Source organism: Triticum urartu, chromosome 7A, assembly GCF_056163025.1.
Source record: "Triticum urartu cultivar PI428250 chromosome 7A, HENAU_Tu73, whole genome shotgun sequence".
In the NCBI taxonomy this organism is placed as follows: Eukaryota; Viridiplantae; Streptophyta; class Magnoliopsida; order Poales; family Poaceae; genus Triticum; species Triticum urartu.
Window position 1 is genome coordinate 215,249,194 of NC_141879.1, and position 13,915 is coordinate 215,263,108.

A 13,915-nucleotide genomic window follows, 5' to 3' on the forward strand; every position below is an offset into this window, starting at 1 on the left:
CGTGAGTAGGCGTTCGAGACCCCGCCCATATGTACACATACATGGCCATATTTTCTTTCTTGCACCCTGGCCGCTGTACGTACGTGTACATGCTACGTGCGCGCCTCTCATATGACACGTGCGCACCTCTACATCCACCAGTATATATGTACGTACACGTTCACGACCAGAATGACAATGCTACGTACGCTTCGACCAGGTGGGTCCCGTCTGTCAGGAATTTCCTTGCGTGCGAAGGTGTAGCTGGTGGGTCCCAGCAGTCAGGGGGGAAACGTTTTTTTCATGAAATACGGTGGCCCGTCCGGTGGGTCCCTGCTGTCTGGTGGAGGAAACATTATTTTCCGCGTAATAAGGAGGCACTTCCTTGCTGCGGCCATGGACCCAGCTGTCAGCCTCTCCACGTACAGTCCACGTCCGATGGAAGTCGTTCCTTGACCACATTAACCACGCCACGCCGAGAGCACCAGGGCAGTGGACGACAGCGAGGCCTAGGAAGGGGATGACGCGGAGCCGGGGAAGACGCAGCAGTGGAAGCCCGCGCGGAGAGGAGTACGAGGGTTCACTGGTTCGGCTGCGGTGTGAGGGTGCCGTCGCCGCAGAATAACAGGGGTTGTGGGTGAGTAGAGGGATGGCCTGGCCAGCGGTGGGAGTAGTACGAGGCGGTGAGGCCTCCGCGGCATCACAGCCGGCCACGGGAGGCAGGAGCATGCGGCACGACTGGCGCTGCTTTGGGCGGCTGGAGCAAGAAGACCGGAGGTTGAAGAAGCACTACGACCGTTGGATGCACATCATACGGTCACTGGAGCTAGAATCGTTCATATTGACTAAAGTTGACAAAGGCCCCCGTCCCAGTCAACTTAGTAGGCCCACAAGTCAGCCTCCCACCATGGTGGGTCCCAGCTAGCTGGGGGAGTATTCATTTTTTTGTGCGTAATAAGGAGGCACTTCCGGTGGGTCCGAGCTTACAGCGGGGGGAACGTTTTTTTCACAAAATACGCTGGCCCGTCCGGTGGGTCCGAGCAGTCAGGGGGCAACGTTTTTTTCACGAAATAAGGTGGCCCGTCTGGTGGGTCCCTGCTGTAAGGTGGAGGAATAATTATTTTGCGCGTAATAAGGAGGCACTTCCTTGCGGCCGCCTGGACCCAGCTGTCAGCCTCTCCACATACAGTACTCTTCCGATGGAAGTCGGTCATTGACCACGTTGACCACGCCGCACCGAGAGCACCAGGGCGGTGGTCTGGACGACGGCGAGGCCTAGGAAGGGGACGACGCGGAGCCGGGGAAGACGCAACAGTGGAAGCCCGTGCGGAGAGGAGTACGAGGGTTCACTGGTTCAGCTGCGGTGTGAGGCTGCCGTCGTCGCAGAATAACAGGGGGTGTGGGTGAGTGGAGGGATGGCCTGGCCAACGGTGGGTGTAGTATGGGGGCGGCGAGGCCTCCGCGGCAGCACAGCCGGCCACGGGAGGCAGTGGCACGCGGCACGACCGGCGCTGCTTTGGGCGGCTGGACCGAGAGGACCAGAGGTTGAGGAAGCACTACGACCGTTGGATGGACATCGTACGGTCACTAAAGCTAGAAACGTTTATTATTGACTAAGTTGACAAAGCCCTTGGTATGCTCCAACTTAGTAGGCCCACAGGTCAGCCTCCGAAACGGTGCGCCCCAGATGTCAGGGGGAGGAATCATTTTTTGGGCGGCCGAAGCTAAGAATATCCGAAATTGAAGAAGAAGCACGACATCCGTTGGATAGATATCCAACGGCCACTGCTGCTAGAACCGTGTGTTGACTATAATAAGTTGGCAAAGCCTTGCATACGCGTCAACTTATTTTTTAGGGGACGCGTCACTTAGTAGGCCCACAAGTGTGTGGCAGAGAACTTATAGCCCATTTACGTTTTGTAAGAATGTACAACCCATTTTGGAATTCTAATGGAATTTACAATAGCCCATTTACAGTTTGTTAAAAGTACAGCCCATTTTCTAGCTAGGACAATGATTAATAATTTCAACCAACCGTTGAAGACAGAATTCAATAAAATTTCCCACATTTTGATGGGCTCCAAAATATTTTTATCCTGAAATTTCTAGTTAGATTAAATATAAATTTGTATTACGTAAAAATCTAACGAAACATTGCACGCGCAATAATGAAAATTTAAGATTTTCAAAATCCATAAATAATATTTTATAAACTAATTTCGTGTTTGGTGCATTTTTTATAGTTACTGCCCAGTTTTTATAATTACATCCCATTTATAATTTTTAAAAGCCCATTTTCCTGTTAAGCCTAATGCATCCCTCCTAGGAAAGATTTGCAGCCCAGCGGGTATTCCTCAAAAAGACGTATAGCTGGGCTAGCCATTTTCATCTTGAAAAAATTAGTATCTGGGCTGGATATCTGGCCTGGGCTAGATGGGCCACAGCCCGCCCAGTTAATACCCTGCTCTCCTCAATACTGCTCGAGCTACTTGGTCCCAGCTGTCGGTCGCACCTTGTGCAATTCCCTCGTTTATATTGACTACATAGGTTGACAATGGTGTGGGACCATGGTGTCAGGAAACCAGGAGAAAGCAAAAAAAATATAGTTGTACATAATAAGGAGGCACTTGCGTACGTACGGCTATGGCCCTAGTGGGTCCCTAGTCTCATCCAGTCAAAATAAAGTCATCTCCTGAATCCTCATGTTCGTTGACGATGTTAACAATGCTCGGCGCCACGGCGAGCGCAACAACTCGAAGGACAACGGAGAGGGCCTCGCGGGCCCTACGGATGGTCTGATACAGCGCCCGCTACTCATTCAGGAAGCCACGATCATCGGACACCTATGAGCACCTTCGAGAAACTGAGACGGCATGAAACGGTAAGGCCGCGCTTGGGAGCTCTGGTTTATTTCAAACATGTATTAACATACAAGTGTAATTTACTCGTCATCGAAAACAACGCGTAAAATACAGGCGTAATGAAACCAAGGGCCCGAGGTCTGTAAGTAAAACCGGCGGGTTACGCTTGTAATTTGAGAGACCAGTGTATATTTTACGAGCACTGCTATATGGACGACATTACCAGACGACACATGCATGACGTGCGTATCATGCCATCCATGGGCAAGGCTGAAACAACAGCTAACAGCTGGATTAGCAATCGTCCGAGTGTCGTTCAGCGTTTTTATCGTGTGTCAAGTACTTCCGATATTTTACTAGTCGAAATCGACCAACCAAGCGCCTTCGCCCGAGACCATCTGCTTTAATTTACAATCGTCAGTTTTACAAGCAGTTTTGGTTGGAAAATGATGATCCAATCACGGCCTAATATCATGAGTTGGTCAGAAGATCATATGGTTTCACGTCTAACCAACCCCGACTTGTCGCATAGGCTATGAATGAAACATCAGACGATGAACTTCTTAAGCACGGAAACAACATACGAGGATGATCTTCTTAACAAGCAAATCACTGGCATTAGATCAACATGCAAAACAATACGAAGCATTATTCTCAGGAGGCACGGTGAACAGATCATGATGCCGCATGCCACAACATTCCAAGCTCAACTTTGCAATCAAACACAAGGCCTGGCATTACATAGACAATATTCAGAACAAACTCTTAACACATGAATATCTCAGCAGAGTAACTATCTACTTCTAAACTGAACACAGGAATAGGAAAAAAACACTCGACGCTTCTGGCTAACATCAATGAGCAAATTTTGACAAGGTTTTCCAATTCCAATATACTAAACTAACGTCTTCTTGCTAACATCAATGATTAAACTTTGACAAGCTTTTCCCATTCAAAATATGTAATGCCTATGATCGTGGAGTCCTGTCGCTTCTTGCTAACATCAATGATTAAACTTTGACAAGCTTTTCCCATTCAAAATATGTAATGCCTATGATCGTGGAGTCCTGTCGCTTCTTGCTAACATCAATGATTAAACTTTGAGAAGCTTTTCCCATTCAAAATATGTAATGCCTATGATCGTGGAGGCACTCCACGTGTTGTTAAATTGCCAATGGTCTCTGCAGACTAGTCATGTCACCGGTGTCTAATAATACTCTGTAAAGCTTCTCGGTCATTCCTTCTGTAATGTAGCGCAAACAGTGACTGCTTCTTTTTGCAAAGTGGAACGACCAACTGGACCCAGTAATGCAACAGTTTGCCTTGGACACATTGGCTCCTTTTGTGCAGTTGAACTAAAATCGAAGTCGGAATAAAACCGAGCTTTAATTTTGATATCCCTGTAAGCAACAAAAGGTATAAGGGAAACAATTACTGAGAAATAATGGTTGATGACTTGTACTCCCAGAAGAAAAACATCTACTGATCTACCTTATCTTAATGGGAAACAAAGTAGGAGAGTAGCAATTCTCAATCAGTGTGATTCATTCATATTAACTAAGACATTATCTTAACAATGCCTTGTTTCAAGATGTATAAAGAACGAAAAAGCAAAAAAGTATCATTCCTAAAACAATGCGACTGATTCATTTTAACAGAGACATTATCTTAACAATACCTTGGTTAAACATGTAGAAAGAACTACAAAGCAGGATAGTACCATTTGTAAAACACTGTAAGTTTGTAACTGATATATAATAACAGAGACATTATCTAAACAATACATTTCTTAAACATGTACCCCAGCCGATCCCTAACAGAAATGGTACTCCTGCCGATCCCTAACAAGTGTTTGCAGTTTTGAACTAAGATTCAGTAGTTAATTCGGAGGAAGGTCGGTACTGACCATTCACGACCAAGATTTGAAACAACTCGTGAGGAAGATCTCACAGAGATCTCAACACTTATATGGAAATCCGGTCTCATTTTGTGCAGTTCCACCGAAATTAAGCGAAGTAAAATGTCGCAATAGCAACAAGTTGAAAAGATATCCCTGTTTTAACAGAGGCAAAAAAGGAATCAATTACTGGCCAATAAAGGAGGATGAAACATGCAGCCACAAAAATGGTAATCCAGCCAATCCCTAACAAGTGTTGCAGTTTTGAAATAAGATTCAGTAGTTAATTCTGAGAGTGGCATCAATTACTGGCTTATAAAGGGGGTGACGTTGAATTTGTTGTAACAAAGCAACAAACATCATGTCTGGGTTGGTCCCATTTTTGTTCACTACTTAATGGGAAAAGACAGCAATACAATAGCTTCAATTCAACATTTACTTAAAACAGTACCAATACAAGTAGCACAACATCTCAAAGCACACTGCACAATCATGTGGATGAAGGCCTGTACTGACCTTTCATGAGACCAACAACGATAAAATACGAATCTGCCAACACGAATAGGAAATCCAATCTCGTTTTGTGCAGTTGCACTGAAATCAAGCAAAGTGTTTTGCGTAGCGAAGCAAAATGTCGCAATAGCAACAAGTTGAATAGATTTCCCTATTTAAACAGAAGCAAAAAAGGAATCAATTACTGGCTAATAAAGGAGGATGAAACATGCGGCCACAAAAATGGTAATCCCGCCAATCCCTAACAAGTGTTGCAGTTTTGAAATAAGATTCAGTAGTTAATTCTGAGATTGGCATCAATTACTTGCTTATAAAGGGGGTGATGCTGAATTTGTTGTAACAAAGCAACAAGCATCATGTCTGGGTTGGTCCCATTTTTGTTCACTACTTAATGGGAAAAGACAGCAATACAATAGCTTCAATTCATCATTTATTTAAAATAGTACCAATACAAGTAGCACAACATCTCAAAGCACACTGCACAATCATGTGGATGAAGGCCTGTACTGACCTTTCATGAGACGACCAAGATAAAATACAAATCTACCAACATGAATAGGAAATCCAATCAAGTTTTGTGCAGTTGCACTGAAATCAAGCAAAGTTGCCGGTGTGACATTTAAGTTTTCTATAGCAACAAGTTGAATAGATATCCCTGTTTTAAGAGGCAAAAAAGAAAACAATTACTGGCCAATAAAGGAGGATGAAACATGCGGCCACAAAAAGAAGCATCTACCTTATCTTGATTGAAAACAAAGTATAGGACAGTAGCATTTCTAAAACGGTTGCATTGATTCATATTAACAGAGAAATTCTCTTAAAACAGATCAGTAGTTAATTCTGAGAGTGGCATCAATTACTGGCTTATAAAGGGGGTGATGCTGAATTTGTTGTAACAAAGCAAAACGCATCATGTCTGGGTTGGTCCCATTTTTGTTTACTACTTAATGGGAAAAGACAACAATACAATAGCTTCAATTCGTCATTTATTTAAAATGGTTGCATTGATTCATATTAACAGAGACATTCTCTTGAAACAACATTCGTTAAAAAATGTAATTTACTTTTAACAGTGGCATTGCTTCAATTTTCCGGCGGCATTCTTAGATTAACAACAGCAAAATAGCTGCATGGGACATGCCAGCACCATGTGTGTCCACACGTATAAATAGGTGATGCAGAGTATGTAGCCAAGCAGCATATATGTGCTGGTCCCATATTTGTTCTCTTTGAACCTTCTTCCTATGTGAGGGCAGCAAATCTAGTCGTGCACAAACTACCCGACCCCCCAGTTTCTTTCCCTTTTCAACAAAGAGATCGGTTCCTTACAGATGTGTGTACTGGGTTACCCCCTTTTTCCCCTTTTCGACCTACAAAGCGGCTGGATAGCCAGTCTATACTACCATCCGCCCCTCCTTTCCTCATTGAACCACGTCCTAGATTCTTGCTCCAGCCCACTGCACCCTTCTTTCCTCTTTGAACCAAGACCTAGATTCGACTACAGATCGAAAAAGATCCACATGCAGCTAGAGCAACAACGGTTTCAAAGAAACTTATACCTTAGGGTCGTCGGGATGTGGCAAGGCGTGTGGCGGGAGGCCGAATCTCCCCACACTATGTACAGCAGCGAGGAAGAAGGGGTCGGTGGACCTCCCGCACAGGCGCTGGGTGAAAGAGAACAAGGGCGCGGATCTGCCCACACAACGGCAGCGAACAAGGGCGCGGAGGATCTTCGTCCACGCCAGCGCCGGCTCTGAGAGGACGGTGCACATCGGCTTCCTCCATCTCCGATGGTGACAACATCAACACTGCACCTCCTCACCTCCCGCAGCGGACGTGATTCGGCCGGATCTGTGACCACCGGTGAGGAGAGAGATAGAGTGGACACTGTCATCTTGTTTTGATATGGAGAGGGTGAGAGAGCGAGATGCGAGAAACTCTATCAAACAAGAGGCTATAATGGAGTAAAAAAATCTCTCCATAGCAGTGGTTTTAAATAGAATACGCGCGTTCCCGGAAAAAAGAAACGAAAACTGGCGGACAATTTTTTAAGGGTCTGTCTAGGACACATCTAGATGTGACATAGTTATGTCACATATAAGTTGATGTCCACTCTGTTTGTGGTCTTTTCCTAGTTTTTTTTGTTTCTTGTTGCTACATTATATACTTGTGGGAGCTTAGATGTGATATCCTTAAATAACATCTAGATGTGAATTAGACAAACTGATTTTCTAACGTACCAAGAAAGAAAACTCGATCAAAAACACGCCCCAGCTTCCAGGTCGCGAGAGTTGTCGCGCACACACACATAGACATAGACATGCATATCCGTGTTTACGTAAAATTCCATTTCCATCTCCAATCATATTTGTCCAACTGGCACATTATTTACGTTGTTAATTATATACGCAGCAATATTAACGTACAACATCTCTTGTTTGTGCACGTCCGGACCGCTACCACGACCGGTCCTGACCAACCCGAACCCTCTTCATCACCCGCGCGTGCTTCCCGCCCGAAACGGTCAGTGCAGCATTCATGCTCGGCCAGAGCGGACGCGACCTCTCACTAGCGCCGGCATTGAAGCGGCGCGCCTGTCGAGAGAGCGTCGCCCGCGCCGCTTCTGGGTGCGCGCGGCTGCTCCGCGTTCAAAGGTCGCAATAGCCGGCTACAACATGCATGTAAAAAGTTCTTGGGAGTCCGTGCTACAGCTAGCTGTCCTCCCCCAACTCGTCAATCTCTTCCAGTAGTGCTAGTACTCCATGGCGCGATCCATCAACAAGCAGGCGGGAAAGTTATGGTGTACTACTCGGTTTGCGGTGAGTGGCATGGCGAGCAACCGTGTGAGACACGAATACGACAGACGTGATTTAAACGTTGGTTTTGCTCGATGGCGCGATCCAACGAAACGAAACGTTGGTTTCTTTCCATTTCCATTTTTTCTCCGGAAAAACGGAAACTTTTCCACTCCATTTTCATTCCTATTCCAAGGTTGCCCCGTTACAACATTCCATCAAATACAAAGGAAAACTAACACGCATGTTGATGCATCTCAATGATTCACAGATCATAGCCAATATTTACTTCACAACTAAAGAAAAAAGTTGTGAGAGCGTGTACGAAAGAAAAACTACTGATGGGGTCACTACGACTTAAACCCTAAACCCTAAACATGATTTAATTTCCTGGCCAGGTAGAACCTGTCGAAGGAAAGACGGCTGGCACCCTCGGATCATACGATGCTTTTGTGCAGTTCCACTAAAATCGACCTAAGCATCCCTGATGGCAAAGATATTGAAGAAGTGTGATTAGAATAATAGTACTGGCACTAGTTCATGAGAGATAAACTCATCACAAGTAGAAGCCGGTAGAAGTAGAGAAAGATCGACATGGAGATGGAGCTACGGCAGTGGAGCAAGACGGCTCCAAAAGGAAGATGGACTACATGGGACATCGGGCTGTAGCTAGAAGGGCGGTTGGGAGGCGGCATCGGCCCATACCGCGGTGACCCCCGATTGGGACGCACCGACTGTGGGTTTTCTCCCTCGCCGATGTCGACCGCGTCTACACAGAACATTGTTCCCTTCCCCCAGCTGCAGGATCAGGCCCATCGTTCTATGCTTGTGAAGAGAGCAACCTAAGCAAGCAGGCTTGTAGCTTAGGCTCCTGCTAGTGTATATATAGTGGTTTTCTTTTTCTCTCCATATCAACCATTTTATATTGCGTACGTGTCATTCAAGAGTGAAATGATGGTTGCTTCTTCCGACTAACTTACTATGTGATTTGACTGCTCCTTAGTGGCCCCTACACGTACTCCCCCTACGTGTATGCAACAGTCACACATACACATGGACGCAAAAACGCGCGCGACGCCCTAATGCATGCATGTCCGAGAACACGACGGAACACACACGGTGACGCTCAAGTGCTCAACCTACACGTGCATGCACACACATACTCAGTCAGGGTGAGCTAGTGACCGTATGAACACCGGAAAATATATATATTGAGCACAATGAGCGTATTATGAAGTCCACTGACCGTATTTTTACAAATATACAGTGACAGACAGTGTATTTATCTCGTTTGAAATTAAGCCATGTTATCCGGAGAGGAGGCAGCATGGACTAGCATTACTTTGCTGTGTCCCGTCAACTTGCCGAACGAGGAGAAGGTTGCAGGACGGGAGAAGCTTGCGCGTGGTGGCTCGCAGGACAAGGAGAAACTTTTGACTAATGCAAGCTCTTCCTCGCTCAGGCGGTGGACGTGCAACAGTTAATTCGGTGTCAGATTGCCAGAAGCATACTACACTATACTACTAGGAACCGGATGGAGGAGCGTCTGCACTCTTATTATAATTTTAAAATGTGATAAAGCAATCTTCAACACATTTGGTTCTTTTCAAGGGTTCTCGCATGTGATAATGGAAGTTGATTGCATGGAACACTCGCCACAATTCTTGCTTAATTCTGGCTCATATCCTGTTACAAATAGTACCGCTCAGTAATATTTCCTCTTTTTTTGTTATTTAGCATGTAAACAGGTCAGCAAACCTTGCGGCGCATCTTCGTGCGAACCGTGCTTGCTGCACTTTGAATGTGGCCGAGAGCTGGCTTGATGAAACACCTCGCTTCCTACTTCTTTTTTTTGGCTTCCTAGTGACCAGTGTCTTGGCTGATCGTCCTAAGAATGCTTATATATGAATAAAGCTCTCTCATTTACCCGCAAAAAAGATTAAGCCATATTAACCGGAAAGGAGGGAGTATGGACTAGCACTACTTTTTAGTGTGTCCCGTCAACTCGCAGAACGAGGAGAAGCTTGCAAGACAAGGTCAAGCTCGCTTACGCCTTTTGACTAATGCAACCTACCCTCGGTGGACATGCATCAGTCCACTCGGTGTCAGATTGTCAGGGGCATACACTGTAGTACCCAACATGTGGAGTACCATCATTGTTTGACTTCACGAAGGGGCGAAGAGCCAAGCGCAGTACTAGTATGCGTACTTGGTTTTGCACCTTCATACTACTCCACCCCCCGTCACAGTTTACAGGGCGCGCTTCATTATGATGCATTTCTCTCAATGCATTTCCACCACCAGAGAGACTTTAGACGCGTTTGGTTTAATGCTCAATTAATTAGGGTGTGGTAACCGCAATCAAGTCCACAATTTTCTCTCCATGTACTGTACTACTATGGAGTGCATGCATGTGTGTACCCGGGGTGGAAGCACTGCATGCATGTGTGTACGCATTATTCCCTCTAGTAATAGACGCCATGCTATAACTACCAATGCTATTTTTCAGGCCGATTGCTAGTCGCCTTGGTCCCATAGATTTTTTTCTTTTTTCTGAAGCGCGCTGTATAAACAGTGACGGATGGAGTAGTATGAGCGGATTCAAAGAAGAGCGTATTGATGGTTGCTTCTTCAGAGCAACTTACAGTGGGAAAGGTGGGGCTTATGATTTGACTGCTCATTACTCACTATTAATGCGGCTGAGTCTCCCTGGTTGTGCACTACCCCCTCGGTTCTTACCCCGGAGTATTTGTCTTTCTAAAATATGTTGAAATCTATGTTAAGACGAATAGAATATTTAGGAACGGAGGGAGTACACATACGAAGCAAAATGAGTGAATCTACACTCTAAAATATGCCTGTTTGACATTTGTAAAAAGACAAATATTTAGGAACGAAGGAGTATAATTTCGTGCATGGCACATGGACCCGGATGATGAAGAGGCTTCTGGCAATGCTATCAAGCTTCCATCATTTGTTTACATAAGACGTACTATACAAATAATTTTCGAAATTGTACAATGGTGTGAGCTTTCAGCTTTTGTTTCGCGTGTCTTGCCATCGATGCTCTTTCGGAAACAATAAAAAACTAACTTCCTTGCTAATGCATGTCAATTATTAGAAGATCAGAGCTAATAATTACATCACAACTGAAGACAAAGTTGTGAGAAGGTGTTAAATTAAAATTGATCCATGCTTTCATTGGCAGCAATGTCCCCCCAGCTCTGTCTAAATCGATAAGGCATGTTGGGAAAAAAGTAGCTGTCTAGAGCATGCAACATTCTGATCATTTTGTGCAGTTCCACTAAAATAGAGCTGAGCATCCCTGTTCCAAAGATATCAGGTGTGATTACGATAATAGAGGACTGCTGATGAAACAATAAACACACAAATAGAAGCCGGTCACCTTTGCGGTCTCTCTTAAGACTAACTAGTTGGAGAAGATTAGGCTCGGAGTTGGATGAGGAGGATAGAGCAAAATCAATCTCCCTTTGTGCAGTCGCATTGAAATGTAGAGACGTTGCCCGTGTAACATTTTAGTACAACTGCACAAAACACTCTTAAGAAAAAAATGATTTGTGCAGTTCACCAAAAGGTTGCAATAGCAACGAGGTGAAATGGATAGCCCTGTTTGCAAAAAAGAGGTAGAAAGGAAACAATTACTGGCCAATAACAGTTGATGACACATGCAACGACAAAAAAGAAGCATATTCCTTGTCCTAAGGGAAGATAACAACATGGTTGTGTTTGTCTAAAACGGTATGAGGACGAGAATGCAATATGGAAAGTACACCGGACGAGCTACGTTTTGGGCAAAGAACTATGGAAGATCCACATGCAGCGACGTGGGAAAACGGGCAGTGGAGCAAGGCCGGAGGGGATACCTGGAGGTCGTCGGGATGTAACTAGGTGAGCGGCGGCGGGCGGAATCTGCGAGCAGGTGGCGTAGGCCCTGCCGCGCCGGAGCTTGGTCAGAGAGAACGGCGTGTACCGCAGATCGGGACGTGCCGCCTCGGCGCCGTCGAACGGAGAAACGATGCACTTCCTTCCTTTCCCCTGGCGGACGGGATGCGGCCGAATCAGTGACCAACGGTGAGAGAGAGAGAGGCCACCGCACTCCCTTTCCCCCGGTGGACGGGATGCGGCCGGATCAGTGACCAACGAGAGAGAGAGGCCACCGCACTCCCTTTCCCTTGGCGGACGGGATGCGGCCGGATCAGTGACCAACGGTGAGAGAGAGAGAGAGGCCACCGGAGCCTTGTGTGAGATACTCTGAAGAGCGGACTACCTTTTCCTCCATAAAAATTGTTTTATATTCTGTGTACATGCCATTGAGCGCTATAACTTTATTTAAAAATAATGCGGCAACGCGTCAAGTCGAACTTTGTTTCGTGCACGCGTGGTACACGACCTCCCTAGGTAAACAACTGCTACAAGCATTCAAATTAGCACGTGGGCTGCCATTTCGTAAAGAAATGAGCTCCACCGTGTACCTGCGTGGGTGTGGTTGGGCACGAAGCGTGAGTACGTGCACGGTGCACCTATTCTCTTCTTGTATACGTACACCACCTACGTGGGGTTGTGTGAGAGAGATACAAACCTAGAGAGATATAGTGTGTGGGTTCTTGAGAGTTTTTTTTGGGGGGGGGGTTAATCAAAAAATTTAAAATATGCAATGTGTGTGAAATAGAGTCCTGGATATAACATATATATAGAGGGGGCGATCCACGAGAAGAGAGTGGAGGTATCATCAGCTTGAGGTGTCTATAGAATCGAAGAGAGTGATGATGTGTGTGTGTGCGTGCGCGATCGTTAAAGAGTGCCATCGAATTTGTGTGTGCCCACGTCAAAGATATAGAGTGGCTGGCCTACTAGAATGTGAGATGGGACATGTGCAGTTTGACTATTGGTGTGTGGTGGGGGAAGAGGGAGGCCCAATTAACTATAGAGGTACAATGGCTGGTATATGTGTGGAGGAGGAGAGAGGTCTACCTCATGTATTAAGGAGATCGATCTGCCTCATGTATTAAGGGAGATCGATCGGCATCCATGCATATGTGCAGGAGATGAATAAGGTTGGAAGAGAGACAGAGCTAGAGTGTTGGAGGGGGTGGTAGTGGAGTTGCTTCTAACAAATGGTGGGATAGGCTTGCTAGACAAACGGAGGGCATGCCCGCAATATCAATAAGAGAGGAGATGGCTGCTTGTTATCTGTGCACGTGCGTGTGAGAGACGTGTCAGGAGGCATGCATGAATGATGAGGGGGGACGATGTGGCTGTGGTAAGCAGACGTAACTACATAGGAAGATCAATCGCCCTTTGTAAGAGAAAGGAGAGACATAACTTGTGATGTACGTCGATCGATGGGGGGGTAGTTAAAGTCGATCTAGGTATATGTTGGGAGATCGATCGGTATACATGCATGTGTGTGTTAGAAGCAAATGAGGCACGAGGAGAAGGATAGAGAGAGAGGGATGCATGTAGGAGGTGGTACGAGAGGCATACTATATTGAGGGGGAGGAGTGCGCGAGTACGAGAATGATGAAAAGAGTGGTGGCAGTGAGGCATGGACGGTGACAAGAGAAGAGGGGAAGCTTTTGTTTGTGCTAGGCACACCTGGCTAGAGAGGCATATCGATCGATGTGTGCCGTAAAGGAGCTGGGGGGCCTACACACACCGTGGGTGAATGACCTAAAGTGAAAACACGAATTTGCGGGATGGAGCTAGAGAATGCTGAGGGAGGGTGAGAGGGATGCGGGCGTGTGCATGCACAAGAGAAAGTTAGCGCTAGCTACAAAGATAAGAGGGTTGTGTGGGTGTAAAAGACGAATAGAGATCATATATACTTCATTATAAAAAGTGAATTCGGA